The sequence below is a fragment of the Balaenoptera acutorostrata genome, chromosome 12 (assembly GCF_949987535.1).
Source record: "Balaenoptera acutorostrata chromosome 12, mBalAcu1.1, whole genome shotgun sequence".
NCBI lineage: Eukaryota > Metazoa > Chordata > Mammalia > Artiodactyla > Balaenopteridae > Balaenoptera > Balaenoptera acutorostrata.
The window spans coordinates 4,638,663-4,653,845 of NC_080075.1; the positions used below are offsets into that span (position 1 = coordinate 4,638,663).

Sequence of the window (15,183 nt, forward strand, 5' to 3'; positions counted from 1 at the left end):
TCTGGTATTGGTGTAGACAAAGTCTAAAAAATAAAAACTGCTTTTAAAAGTAGAAATGGATATTATTTGTTACTTCTTGATTACAAAATATCTCAAAAAATTTGTTCTTTTTCTCGTCATTAAGATATTAAAGGATAATGCTTCAAGTAGGTTTTTTCATCTCACAAGAATACCCCTGACTTCAACACATGAAGTCAAACAGAGAGCATCCCAGGAAAGATATATTCTTGGACTTGGATGTAAAGAATATTTAAAATAGGATAAGTCTACAATGCTATGGGATTTCTTTTTTTGATGCTTTTAATATTTTCTTTCATCTTGTGAAATTCTGTCTTTTCATGTTATTCATGAATATAACTGATGAGATATGAATACAAATATGCACCCACTTAGAAAAAAAATTCAAATGTGCCTCCCAACACGGCACCAAGGAAATAACTAGGGTAAGGGCTGTGTTCCCTCCTGTTCACTCAGTGTCCAGAGGCAGGGTCTCCTGTTCCTCACCCTCCACACTGGAGTCCCAGAAAGTCTCAGAGTGAACGTGGGGAAGCAGATTCACTTTTATGTTCAAGGGTCTTCTTAAGATCAGATTGCTTTTACAATTTTAAAGGTAGAGAAGTCACTGAGAAAAGAAAATGATAGAAACCTTTAAATTTCATTTGAAATCATTACATGATACTTTCATGTCAAGAACTTGTTCAGGCAGAGAGAAATTAAGAAAAATTAGCACTTTTTCTTTTTCCTTGTCATCTAGCTGTGGAAATCTAAAAGAAGCAACTGTTTCGCGGAGATGCATCATTTTTAGGTTTCTAAGTAGCAGATCTTCTTCGCTTTGATGCCAGAGATAAGAGCCTACAGGAGGTTTTAAAAATGAGTATTATGAAAATAATAGAGTTGCTTGCTGCTTAGCTGTAATGCTTACTTTATCTGTCCTTAAGTAAATAAGACAGCAGCAGCATGCAAAACCATCCTGTAAACATAATCACCTGTTCTATGAAACCCCCGCAAGCATTAGATTTTTAGCAAAGTGAGCTCAACAAGAATTTTGAATACTATATCCTGATGTTTTTTAAGAGATTTTAACATTTTTGTATCTTAAAGGTTTATTTGGTCTATAACTTGAGAATAACATACATATTGTATTGAATGTTTTTACATGTGTTATTGTATTTTATTCTCAAACCATGGGAAAGAACAATACTAGCATTTCTTAAGCATTTACTGGTGCCTAAGTTCTGTGCTAAATCCTTTCAAAGCCTTGTGCTGTTGCTTTGGAGATATTCACAAGAACACGGGCAGCATGTTGCAAATACCATTTGGCAAAGCAGCTCTGAGCCTTGAACTCCACTGCCATGTCTGAAAATGGTCATATGACTGCCTTTGATCACGGTTACCTCCACCCAGCTACCCAGCCCTTCACAGTAGGATCTATCCTACACAGAAAGCAGGTAAAGGAGGTGGTGCCCAGGAGGGATATTTAGAGCATGAAAGATTTACTTGGCAATGCGGTGGTGAAGGTGGAAATTAAGTCTTTGAAAAGATTTTGTCTGCTATTCCATTTCGATGTCAGAGGAAAGGGAAGAAGCAATAGAGTCTTATGTGCTTATTGCTTTTCCTCACACTTGCAGGTCACTGTCTGGCGGAGTATCCGGCACATAGTAGGGAGTTCATAAAGATTTGCTGACGAATGAATGAACAAAGCATCTCCCTGGGACCAAAGCCACTGGTTGTGTAAATTACATTTCCACACCAACACAGACACTGAAAATGCCACCCTACCCTTGAAAACAGCAAAGTTAAGGATCAGCACATTAGGTGCCTGGAGAATCAGGCCAGGGCAGGAGAGCAGCAGAAGAGGCACTTCTGAGCGATGAAGATTGCTGACTAACCAGGAGTGCTGCGTGGAAGAAGGGGGCCTTAGCGTCAACACAGACACCACCTGTGAAGAGGGACAGCCATCTCCAGCAAGGTGATGCCCTCGGGAGATGCCTCTGTCCATGCACAGTGCCGCGGATGGGGCGAGGTGTGAGCAGGGCATGAGACTTTGACCGGAAGCAGGTCCCTCTTTGAGTTGGGTCTCCCTCAAGAACAAGCCACATCTACGAATCTTAGTCCGATCAACTAAACAGTGAAGAAAAGTTCTAACCTACCACAAAGTGAGTTTGGACGGTTGCTTGAGGCAACGTGTATGGACCACTTATTAAATGAGCAAGTTCAATATAAGGCTAAGAATTTTTCCAATCAACCGTTACTGGGAGCTGTGGAGCTCAAGATTAGGATGGTGTCTCATAGACCTGGCTTCCCTCCCCAGCTCTGCTTCTGCTGTCAGTGACCTCTAACATGTTACCAAACCTCAGTTCTCTCACTGGTTATATAGGCAGCACGGTCGTGCCCAGCTCCAGGGCCAATTGTGAAGATGCAATGAAAGGATGTGTATCCCATGTCATAGCCAGTTGGACAAACGCAGGCCATGCTGCTATGTGGAGCACGCCCTGTGCACCAGGCAGGGGCTCAAGCCATGGACGTGCATCATGCTGAAGATGCTTGACACCACCTGGGGTGTGGGGCCATGTGAATGTGCTTCCCAGATGAAATGACAGAGGAACAACGTGATGCGGGTGACAGGGGAGTGACGCGGGTAACAGGGGAGTGACGCGGGTAACAGGGGAGTGACGCGGGTAAAAGGGGAGTGACATGGGTAACAGGGGAGTGACGCAGGTAACAGGGGACTCATGCGGGTAAAAGGGGAGTCATGCGGGTAACGGGAGTGATGCAGGGAACAGGGGAGTGAGGCATGTGACAGGGGAGTGACACAGGTAACAGGGGAGTGACACAGGTAACAGGGGAGTCATGCAGGTAACAGGGGAGTGAGGCAGGTAACAGGGGAGTGAGGCAGGTGACAGGGGAGTGACGCAGGTGACATTGGAGTGCTTCACAAGGGGAGCTTCTCCTTGCTCTCCATTTGCCTCTTTGGTCCTTCTCATCACTGGGACATACTGAAGATATGCTGCCAGCCTGGAGAAGGAGCGCAGCCTCCTCCCTCCCCCACTCCTTCTGTAATAATGCAGCATTCAGAGAAGTTGTCCTTTTCCTACAGAGTGGAGCCTACACTGGGAAAACCAGTGACATTTCATCTTCACTGAAGACTCCTGGAGGAGCAGCTTGCACTTCTAGATTCGCTCAGTCTCTCTTTTGACACTTACACTTGGCAGCAAGCTCACTCAAGGCAACAGCTCAGTGCATCTCCTGCCCTGAGCCTCCAGCCTACCCTCTGGAACTGGACTGTCCTACTACTGCTTTTTCCCCAAAATGTGCATAAAATAAGAAGAGAGGAATAGGGCAGAGAGGGGTGATTGTCAGCCTCTTCACCAATAATTCCTGCCACTTACAGAGTTCTTCTCTAATGGGTCATCAGAAAGGGGGCTTGCAGAGGTCACTGTGAGGGAGTAGGGAACTGGAGAGATGAGCTCTGGAGAAAGCAGACTAGATGTCCACCTAAGACTTCCAGATACTGACAGAAAAAGCCTTTTGCCTGCACATGAACTTTCACTACTTGATATGTAAACATGATGGTTAGCAATATGGTCCTTTCTTCAAAACTGCCACTTGTAGGGAACTTGTAGAACAATTATCGGAAAACATCAAGCCAAGTGACACCACATACTGCAAATCCATGTGAATGACAGACTAGGGACATGCTAAAGTCTATGGTGGGTTTTGTTCTTTAATGGCTCTATTCTGAAAACTGCTCAAATTTTAAGAAACACCAATACACTAGTTCCCAAATGATACATGGGACCTGTATTCATCATGACCTCTCTAGAATCTGTGATTTTATTTGAAATGAGATAAGCATATTATGCTTTCTAGAACCACAATTATACATCTCCCTTCTCAAAGAGGAGTTATTACAGTTATTGTGAAACTGACTACTTGCAAACATTCTCATAGCTTTGTAAAAACTTTTCCCTCCTGGATTTGTGGAGCCAAGGGACCAAGGGCAGTGTCCAGTCTCAGCAGGATCCTCTTGATGGAGGACATTATTATCACAGAGGAGGGGGACATATATGTCTTGATAACATTTCCATTCATTGCACATGTTTAATGAGTTATGCCATGTTTCGGCTCTAGATAGAAATGGTCTGGGAAAGGCAAAAGGATTGTTCTTTTGTCCTTTTTCACAAACTATCAGACCCTATTTCTAAAAATTAAGGTCCAATACAATTCTTATTCAGAGATAAATAGCCAACAGCTTTGTGGCCAGGGATAACAGGGCTGAGGTGCATCTTCAAAGCTGAGCTCCTCAAGGTGTGAAGGGCTAGGTCCTGAATTTGCCTTCAGAGGTTATGACCTTTCCTGGAGCTTACAAGGTAGTAGGCAAAATGCAGCTTTCTTACCTGTTGTGGTTTTAAAAGTAGCTGAAACCAAGTAAATTGTTTAAATCCCTCTCTCACAGTTAAGAAAAATAAAAAGTCTATTATTAGTAATAAACTATGTCTTCATTAGAATGTATCATGTAACAGGTTTCGAGAAAAATGTGTCAATAACTGGCAAAGGTTTGCTGATCATTAATTAACACCTCTGAATGAATACAAACGTATAATCTTCACGTATTATAGGTGAAAGTTTACCATTAAAATAAGTCTTGACATTTATGAATATTGTTTTTTGAACTCTTATAAGTTATATTTAATAGGTTAATTTAAAATCATTTTTAAAAAAATCCCCATTTCAAAAAAATATTCTCTGGGTGAAAGATGACGGTGTCTTAAAAGTTAATGCCTGTAACAGTCCCTTAGGAAGAAATTAGATAATTTTGTTTTTTATATAAAATCGCACTAATTTTAAATTTGCTTTCATTTTCTCACCTGTCTTTGTAGAAACAAAGCATAAATGTAGTCTAGTTACAATATGTCATTCAGGCTGTTTTTCACCTGAATTACTCTGGATGCCTAAAGTAAAATGCTAGCTCTTGCCAGCAGGAAACACGAGTCAGAAGAAAACTGGTTAAGTCAAATTCAGTACATAAAACTTCAGTACTGTTTTTTTTAAGTTTGTCACAAGTGAACAGTTTAGGTTAAAAGGTTAATAGAAACACAAATATGATTTTCCTGATAGTTACCTCTAATCTAATTTTCATTCAAAAAATAGAGTCAAATCCCCTTTTCATATTCCTATCCCTTCTAAAAGAATACATTTTTTCATTACAGATGTATTTTGAAGGAACGAGGGAATCTTCGTTTGAAATGACTGGGACAGGATTAAGTGAAAAGAAGAAATGGCTTGCCCCGTCGATCTATTTCTAGTTAGGACAAAGTAGAGCGTTGTTCACTGAGGGGTGAAATCCCATGTTAGTTTTATCTCCAAGAAAGGCAAATGGAGAAGGAATAATTTTGTGGTAAGATTCCAGTCACTTGTTTTCCTAGGTAGGTTATTTCTAAGTTTCAGTTTGTTGATGTGGAATCTGGCAAGGCCCCAGGTGTGCCTGTATTTAAATTTTAAAAATTTAAAAATTAGAATCACAATGGCTTTACTTCCATTGAAAATCTAAATATATGGCAAATAGCCACGAATGCATTTAAGCATTGAACATTGTTGAATTTTTTAAAATGCAGTTCCATTATCAAGCACTCACATGATTTAATGCAAAGATACATGAATTCATGAATCTAAATCATGGGATACATAAATTACTTAAGTAATAGATTGTTTTAAAAATAAATGTCTATTCTGGAGAGAAATTACAAATAGTCTATATTCAAGACTTATAGCTCTTTAAGGCACATTTCTCATTTAGTGAAAAGAATTTAAACCATTTATGATTAAGAATGCAAGCTGGTGTGAGAACATAACTTATAAATACATGCCCATGAGTGCACTTGTGGAGAACTCTCCACTGCCTAGCTCAGATTACGTAAACTTAATGCCCACTTGATATCTTTTCTAAGTTATCTCGTAATTATGTACATGCATTCCTCGCTCCATTTTATGCTATTCTTTTATTAATCAAATTAACAAGATAGGCAGTTAAGGAACAACTAAGTCATTTTTAAAAGGTAATATAATTCTACTTTGCCATCATTGAAACATTAACTCTATCAGAAGTTTCTGTTCCATATTTGACAACCCCGGTGCTTCATACATGGTAACCAAACACCCTGGACTAGCTTCACAACTATTTAGATTTCAAAATTCTATTTCTGTGCCAGACCCCTGTCAAGCCACATGTTCAGAGCTTTTATCTGGAGAATTTAACCCAGTTAGGTTAATGTAGGATTGATAACATAGTTCATGCTAGAAGGATTTCCTTATAGATTTGGTTTATTTGGAATAAGTAACTAAAAGATAGTTTAGACGTTCTCTTAAGAAGTTTTGATGAATTTATTTTCCTTTTCTTCTTTTTGTCAAGTTTTACAATACTTTTGGTTTATTAGTTTATATTTGGGAACATCTGCTACCATTATTGTTGTTATCCCATAGAATAACAAAATATCATACATTGTATGCTATATATATATATATATATATAGCATTATGTACGTTATATATTATAGATAATGTGTTATCTATAATAAATAAATATTTTATGTCTATTCAATTATATAATTTGTGCTCCAAAATAAAAGGGGAATCTTCAAGTCTATCCAGGTAAAAAGGTGTATTATAAATTCCATAATAGCATCAAAGAATAGCCTAGGAAATATAGTTTGAAAGGACAGATTTAAGTATCTATGGCATCTAATTTTACCAATTTTAAAAATATATAAAATCTTAACAATTCTAAAAGATTGCTGTTATTTTTCACTAGTTAATATGAGTGTTTAAAATTTGGTTTTAAAGTAAACATGGCTTACACATTTCTTAAAGTTTTCACAAATTTACCAATTTCTGTCATATTCTAGTGAATCTGCTCCTTAATTTGAAAAAGCTTGCACAGTCTTTGTACATAAAGAATATTACAACTTTAAAAATAGCTTTCAGAATCTTGTTTTATGAAGATGCATAAAGATGAGTCATTTGTCTAGGAAAATAAAATGATAGTGAAGACAAATGTGCTTATGTCAATATACTTATATTAATATTAATTTTATGTATTGATTATTAACTACTTGTGTGCTGAACTATTTTATTATGTTATTGACAATTTGACAATTTATTTTACAGCATTGAAAACTTCTTCATTATTTAAGGGTCATGTTAGAAATAAATGCAAATTGGTAAGACGTTTTGACCTAAATAGTCCTTTGAAATCATTAAAGTATCCAGCTATAACTTGAAATATTTTGGCAAAAGTATCTAAGATTTAAGCCATATCAAGTAGTAAATAAATATCTGATTTTTAAAAATCTTACATTTTAAATATACCCTAAGAAATACCTATTAGGGGTTTTTAGGTTAACATGAGTTTAAAGTGTCCAAACACAAGTCAGCACTTGAATGGCAACAAGAAATAAATGTTAAAACTCCTTGAGGGTTTGGGTTGAGAATGATTATGTTTATGTTACTCATGATAATGTATTTTAATACTTATATTTCTGTGTCTTTGTGCTTATATTCCAATATAAGTGATTTTTTTGCACCAAGATGTAATATCCTGGTTTACAGCCAGGGGGTTCATGTACTGCTAAAGAAATCTTAGTGCTTCAGATTATCCTTAGAAAGTCACTATAAGGGGAGGGGCGGGGAGGGGACAGCATCTTTTTGGTGTCCAGCCTCTTTTCTTTAAGGGTTAAGGTAAAAGAAATTCACTAAGCTTTCATTACTGCATCTGTAAAAATTGTTAATAATGTCCTCCCAGACTACTATGAGAATCAAAGTAGGTCATGTGTGTTCAGTAGGCTTTGTGCTATAAAACATCCTAAAAATGCTATAAAGATTTAATAAGCATCTTTTATAAAAAATAAATATATCTAAACTTTTAAAAATGCCATTTGTGTGCTCGCTTCAGCAGCACATATACTAAAAATCCCATTTGTATTTTCAGATTTTTGTGTTTCTCAGGGTAGAGTATTCCTTACATTTACTACCTCTGTGTAAAGTGGTTGTTCAAAAATTCCTTCTTCAAAATTATATATATATTAAAAAAAAATTATATATATATATATATATATATATTTAAGAGATCATTGATCAAAAGTCTTCAGACAAAGTCTAGAGTGATTGTTTTATGTGATGTAAAAGATCACCCACTAGATCTATTTTATTGGCAAAAAGTTTACTATAAATGTAAATACAAAACGTCTGCATAAAAATATGACTCTTTGAAATCAATCACACAGAACCTGAAATCAAAGTAAATACCGTCCTAATTGAAAACTTCTTGGTAGTTCATATACTTACCCTAATAATGCTTTTGCTTAGAAAATTTTGAAACCCATATTTTTTGGAAGAGGCTTTGTACTTTATTCTATATTTTTGACCCAGAAAAGAATCAGTTAGCCATGTCGTTAAATTAATTCAGCAAGATCAAATGACATTTTACTGTTTAAAATGAATTTTAAATGAATCTAACCCACTCAAAGCACATTTGTTATCAATGAGAATATTTTTTTAAACGTACAACTAACTCTAAGAGAAATTTCTAAAGACAAGTTCCAAGACAAATTTGAACAATGGCACAGATTTGAATATGTGTAGGCTTGAATTGAGATGTCAGTCCAGACACATGTGGGTACTATGGAAAGTCCAACAATGACTTTAAATAATTCTTGAGTATTTATTTAGAGGAGGTACTTGACACTGCGTGGAGAAAGCCCAGGAGACTCCTCATCTCAGCATGGCATGTCTACTTAGCAAAGGAAAGTTCTATGGCAAACAGAATCAGCCCTCCTTAGATGACAGTTGGTGGCCATTTATTGGACCAGATCATGGGTCCTGTGACACCTCACCATTCTCCATCCCAAGATATTTATTCTTTCCAACTCTGGCAATCCCATGTGGTACTATACATATGAGGATTTCTTGTAAACAGAATTTTCTCCATCCTGCTATATTTTCTGTGGTGTTTCATTGTTTCTTATGTATTGGTCTCCAGTTGACATGTTATGTTCTTTATCCACACAATTGGTCATGGTACTTTCTTTTCCATAGTCACAGTTTATCGTTTCAAAAGAGTTAACTTACTCAACCCAGAGGTTATTAACGGGATATTCAAAGTGGTGGGTACGCCCTTCCTACCTTTGGAAATAGGTGTCATTCTTTGCTTTCCTCCGTTACCCGAAGAGCGGCCTCAGATGGAAACTACATGAGCTAGAAACTGTAGGAATGACAAGGTTGACCTAATGAACAATGGCTTTGTTTGGGTTATGTGGATCCCAATATCTATCCACTAAATGACTTAAAAACTTACCCACTTCCCTTATGACTACCCGTTTGTTACTAAATAATATTTAAGAAATGATGGTGTATATTGTTGCAGGAAAATTATGTGCCCAAGAGAACATAATTTCTCTGAGAGTTTGTATATTAGAAGTCAGTAAATATTTGTTGAATGAAGGCAAATGTGAGATGAAAGAATTCTGGGAATGTTTGGTCTGGTTGTAATATTATGCTTTGAAATGACAGGTGGAACTACTATTCTAGGACATAATGTACTTAGTCAGACTAAACTCTTTTTCAAAATGAAGGTAAAAGGAACCAGAAATTTGAACATGGTCTTTAGGGAAAATACTTGAGACCATTAAACTATCAATTATACCAAAAATAGTTGAACCAAACATGAATATCATTAGTAAATTATTTTTGTTGCCAGCATTCAGAACATTGAATTTAAGAAAAGAATAGTTTATAAAGGTTTGGAAGCTCCTTATGCATTTATAGTTTTATCTATATGTCTCTATGAAAAAATCAAAACAAAATTGCATTGTGTCCTTCAAATTGATCATGGAAATGTCTTTTTGTCTTTTGCCTACATTTTCACCTTGCCAATAACAAGTTTACTGACACTAAACCATGACACATAAAATTTTATGAATATGAATGTGTTTTATGAATATGAATAATATTAAATTAAAATGAGTCAAGAAATATAATTTGGTAGAATGTTCTTGATATACACAATTAAGTAGGAATATTTTACAGTCTTTAAGTAGGTATTGTCCATTAGAAATAAACTGTGTATAATCATGCTGTTAAGTAGGTAATATTAAATTAGATTGTTAAGATATGCAATTCAGTTCTTGGAATACATGTCCAATTGCCCTGAAAAAGTGCAAAAAATGACTTGCCTTAATTGCTTTTCTTTCATTTTTTTTTTTTGTAAGCCCAAGTCAGGGTGCTGGTTTGGTGTAAGAAACTACTCACTTTTTGTAACAAAGTAATCTCACCAATTTGCAAATTATACTAATACTGCCTTGCAAGGTCTACCAATAACAGCTTCAGTCCAAACCTCAGGACCAATATGGATAACTCAGGATCCAAACATTACTCACAGGAACCAATGAACAGATTCTTTTTTTCTTCCCCATTGTAAGTAAGACTAGGCTTTGAAGGGGCACCTATCTTTAGAGAATATACGCACTCTGAGTATACCATTTGACACACAGCATTTATAGGGCTAAAGAGTAAAAGCAGGCATCCCTACTCTCTCAACTTTGAAAAAAATGTTGAAATTTGGAGCTACAGGATGAGACCTCATCACATTTGATTTGGCAGTGAAGGTTACGGTTCAGGTGGGAGTTAACAACAGACAGTGGAGAGATACTAGCATTTAATTAACTAAATAAGAACTACAAAAAAAAGTGGTATTTGATTCTGTAAGTTTGAAGTGAAAAAAACAATGCTTGTTGAAGTTAAAGCATTGAAGTTACACATTTTTCAGTGTGTGCAAAACCCAGGATCAGCTAAAAAGTTTACTTTTAGCCTAAAATTCTAAGAAAACCCTCAATACCAAATAGAAATATATTAGAATAAAGAAACTTAAAAAAGAATAATGCAAAATATGATGGAAAATTACACCTCCTAAATCAAGGTTTTATCTATTATCAATATTCTGTTGTAGATAAAATGTACTCTTTCTTAAACGGATGACAGAATTTTTACAATTTAGCTACAATTCAAGTTTCTTTGCACTCAGTGTGGACTTTAAATACATCACTCATCCATTGCCTTCCTGTGCCATTTTTCTAAGATCTTGACCATACGATGCTTTTCAAATGGCCAACATCTACAATGTTGAGATCTGCCAAAGAGCAAATCAACCTTTATAATTAAAGCTGACAAGCTGACAAGAAAAATGAGTGTGTACTTGTATATATATATGAATTTTTATGTCACATTGCAGTCTGTACACTTGTTTGGTTTTTGTCAATAGCCGAGGGCTCATTTCTCTGTACCAGAAGCATGTTATATTCCAAGGTCTTCAGACAGCTCCCCTTCGCCCTAGTGAGTCCGTTGATTAATTTTGGATACTCTTTTTAATTAACACCCCCAAAGGAGATCTAGATTATCTAGCCTATAGTCCATGAAAAACAAGTGAATCTGAAGAATAATGACCCAGGGAGACAGGCACACTCTCTCCAAATAATGTTATAAGAACACTGAGTCTCTCACAAGTCAAAATCGTGTCAGGCAATGCCTAGGGAGGACATAGGCCTTTAATCAGGGCAAAAGAGAGATTTGTATTAGTCTAATTTAATTTTCTTTTTGACAAGGAGAGGAGTGATAGATGCCCCCTGACAGATGAAACATGGTTCCCCAATGCAGTCATGGTTGCCATTGGCCTTGATTAGTAACTGGTCCCATTTTGACCTCCAGGAAGATGAATTGATGAGTGACAGAAAAGAGCGGAGCAATTAAAACAGTAGGACGAAGTAGGAAACTAGCTAATTGTACCCAAACCTGTGAAACCTAATCATAGAACCAAGAAATGTGATGCTCATGGCAGCTTTCATAAGTATGTCTAAAGACATTAATCCTTTACAAGTGAGGATTACAACTGAACAACTCTGACAAGACGAGCTCCAGAAAGAAAATTTGAATTCATACCTTTAAAAAAAACCTTTTCTGGCGAGCAATTTTGAGAATTGTTTGTTAAACCATCTGTTGCATCTGTCAGAAATGATAGGACGTTCAGCCCTCAATAATTTCCAGACTGCATAAAGAATAGGTGAAAAAAATTTTTTAGCATGACTTTTCAAGCAACAAAACTTTTTTAGGAAATCAAACTAATCTTGACACCTAGGGAAAAGAATCTCAGATCAATCTATTAACTACAGCTTTCACTGTATTTCATTCTAGACCACTTGACTTTGCATAGCATAGTCAAGGAGCGTTTTCGAAGCTGAGTCATCTAATCAGTACTGTTGTGCTAGTTGTATTCGGCCCTGAACAGCTCCACATTTAGAAAAGCATATGCCATACTATCTGTTCTTCTTCGAGGAGAAAAAGAAATCTTCCAGTCGATACTATGTACTCCATTTTTACCCTTACTAACAAAATGCTGAAGTTGTTTCTTCCTCATCATTTGGATGTTTAAAACCTCTAACCTGCAAAAGCCTGAAGCTGGGGCGAAGTGAGAGTAGCATCGACATATACACACTACCAAATGTAAAATAGATAGCTAGTGGGAAGCAGCAGCACAGCACAGGGAGATCAGCTCTGTGCTTTGCAATGACCTAGAGGGGTGGGATAGGGAGGGTGGGAGGGAGGCTCAAGATGGAGGGGATATGGAGACATGTGTAGCCATATGGCTGATTCACTTTGTTGTGCAACAGAAACTAACTCGGTATTGTGAAGCAATTATACTCCAATAAAGATCTATTTAAAAAAAAAAAGTCTGCTAAGTAGTCTATTTTTAACACATTGCTGTGACCAAATGTGGATGCACTTTATTGAATTTCTTAACCTAAAATAAGAATGAATGGCCATAACTTAAAGTAACAGTTAAGCAGGTTACCATTTCAAGGCAGCTAGTCTTAAAAGAAGAAAAGTAATTGTAAATAAAGTTATTCTTCAATGTGAAATATGAGTTCCTACTTTCACAGTATATACTCATTCAGTCAGTCATTCAGGCAGCAAGCATTTATTTAGTGCCTTCTATGGATCAAATGCTGTAAAAAGTGCTGTGCTTACAAAGTGAATATAAATAACTCCCCAAATGGCTCCAAATTCCCACCTCCCTGTACGCTGGACACCCCCTTTGCAATTTGATCTCCCCACTCTTATAAAAAGGTGGAGTCTATTTCTCTAGCCCTTAAATCTGGGATTGACTATATAATGTACTGTAGCCAATGGGCCATTGGAAAACATGAAACAAACAGCTTTGAAAAGCACTTTCCCACCGGTACTAGGAAAGGGAAAGCCTGGAACACCAAAACTTTGGGTGATGACAGAGGAAAGAATTAAGTAAAAGAGACTGAGACATGGAGATGTCAATCATACTATTGTATTAATAAAGTTACATTAATATGAAAAAATCTGATATCAATAGATTAGTCTTATGAATATTATTATGACTATAAAGATTTATAATTGAATTATTATTAATAAAATTATTAACAAATATACTAGAATTTACTAATCCAAATTCCTAATTACCTTCCAAGTTTTTAGCTTTGAGATATATACTTATAATTCTATATTACTACCACAAGTTATTTTGAAAATATTTTTGGTAATGTCCTATTCATTGTATAATCTACATAAGAAAATCTATCATATTATTAAATCTATTGGTTTGGACAGAAATTGTATTATCCAAATTTATCTCTCCCCCATCTAAAGGATTGCACATTTTCAAAAAATAAATATAGTTATCAAAGAATGTGCTATTTTTGAAAATACAGATCTATCTCAACTTACAATTGGGTTACATCCTGATACACCTATCACAAATTGCAAATAGCATGAATCCCAATACGTTTAATACACCTAACCTACCAAACATCATAGCTTACTCTAGGTTATCTTAAACATGCCCAGAAAACTTACATTAGCCTACAGATTGCACCAAATTGTTTAACACAAAGGTTAGTTTATAATAAAGTGTTGGATGTCTCGGGTACTTTATTAAATACTGTAATGAACGTGAAAACCAGAATGGTTTATGGTGGTACAGAATGGTGGTAAGTGTATCAGTTGTTTGCCCGCAGGATCGCGCGCCTGCCTGGGAGCTGTGTGTTGCCTCTTCCTAGCATCACAAGAGAGGACAGTACCACATACGGCTAGCCTGGGCAAAGACCAAAAGCCAAAATTTGAAGCGCACTTTCTGCTGAATGCCTATCACTTTTGCACCATCATAAAGTGGAAAAAACGTAAGTTGAACCATCATAAGTCAGTGACGATCAGTATTCCAAGTACTGTGTTATAACTTGAGAATTTACTTTCTAAGAATATTTAGTAAATATGGTGGAGGTCATTATACAGTTGAGAAAAAAGATAGCCAATAATAGGATAGCCTAATTAAAAAAAAAAAAAAAAGACAAAATCGATCCCTACCACACAACCTAAATAAAAGTCAATTCCAGTTAGACTGTAGTTTCAACATAAAAATAAGACAATAAATCTTCTGGGAACTGGCATAGGAGAATATCTCCAAAACTTTGGGTAGGAAAAGTATTCTTAAATGAGACACAAAAAGCAATAAGAAAATAAAAACAAATAAATAAATGTATTTGAAAAAAAATTATAAAAAATAAACCATAAATGAAATGATTTATAAATTAACTACATTAAAATTAAAACTTCTTTTTGTCAAAGACATTGTAAGTTGAATAAAAAAAAACCCCACCGATTGGAAGTCTCATGTTCAAAATATACATGAAGAACTACTATAATAAAAAAGGAGTGAAGACCCAGTAGAAAATAGATGAGAGGCTGGAAGAGGAAGAGTATATCCACAGAATAAGGACTTTCCAGCAGCCAATCAATATTAGTAGTCAGAAAATGCAAATTAAACCATAATGAGACCCCACTAAAGATCCACCACAGTGGTTAAAATGAAAAATACTGAACTATTAAAGTAAGAGAGAAGAACTTCCTGTTTCACCTACAATATGTAAAGAACTTGAAATTCATTACTTCATCCTTACAACAAGAAAAAGCTAGAAAAAACTGAAAATCAGCAACTTTTCTTGGACCCATCAGGGAACTGAGTTTGCAAGTGAAACTGACACCACAGAATGTATAGAGTCAGGTGCATCCAGGAAGATAAAGTACTTGAGATTTGCTTACTTGCAACAGAAG

General features: G+C 36.0%; 1 protein-coding gene across 6 annotated transcripts in view; it reads right to left on the reverse strand.

Moving 5' to 3' along the window:
* The window catches only part of TMEM182 (transmembrane protein 182), a 390,855-nt gene that overhangs the window by 84,953 nt on the left and 290,719 nt on the right, over positions 1-15,183 (reverse strand). The window lies entirely within an intron of this gene.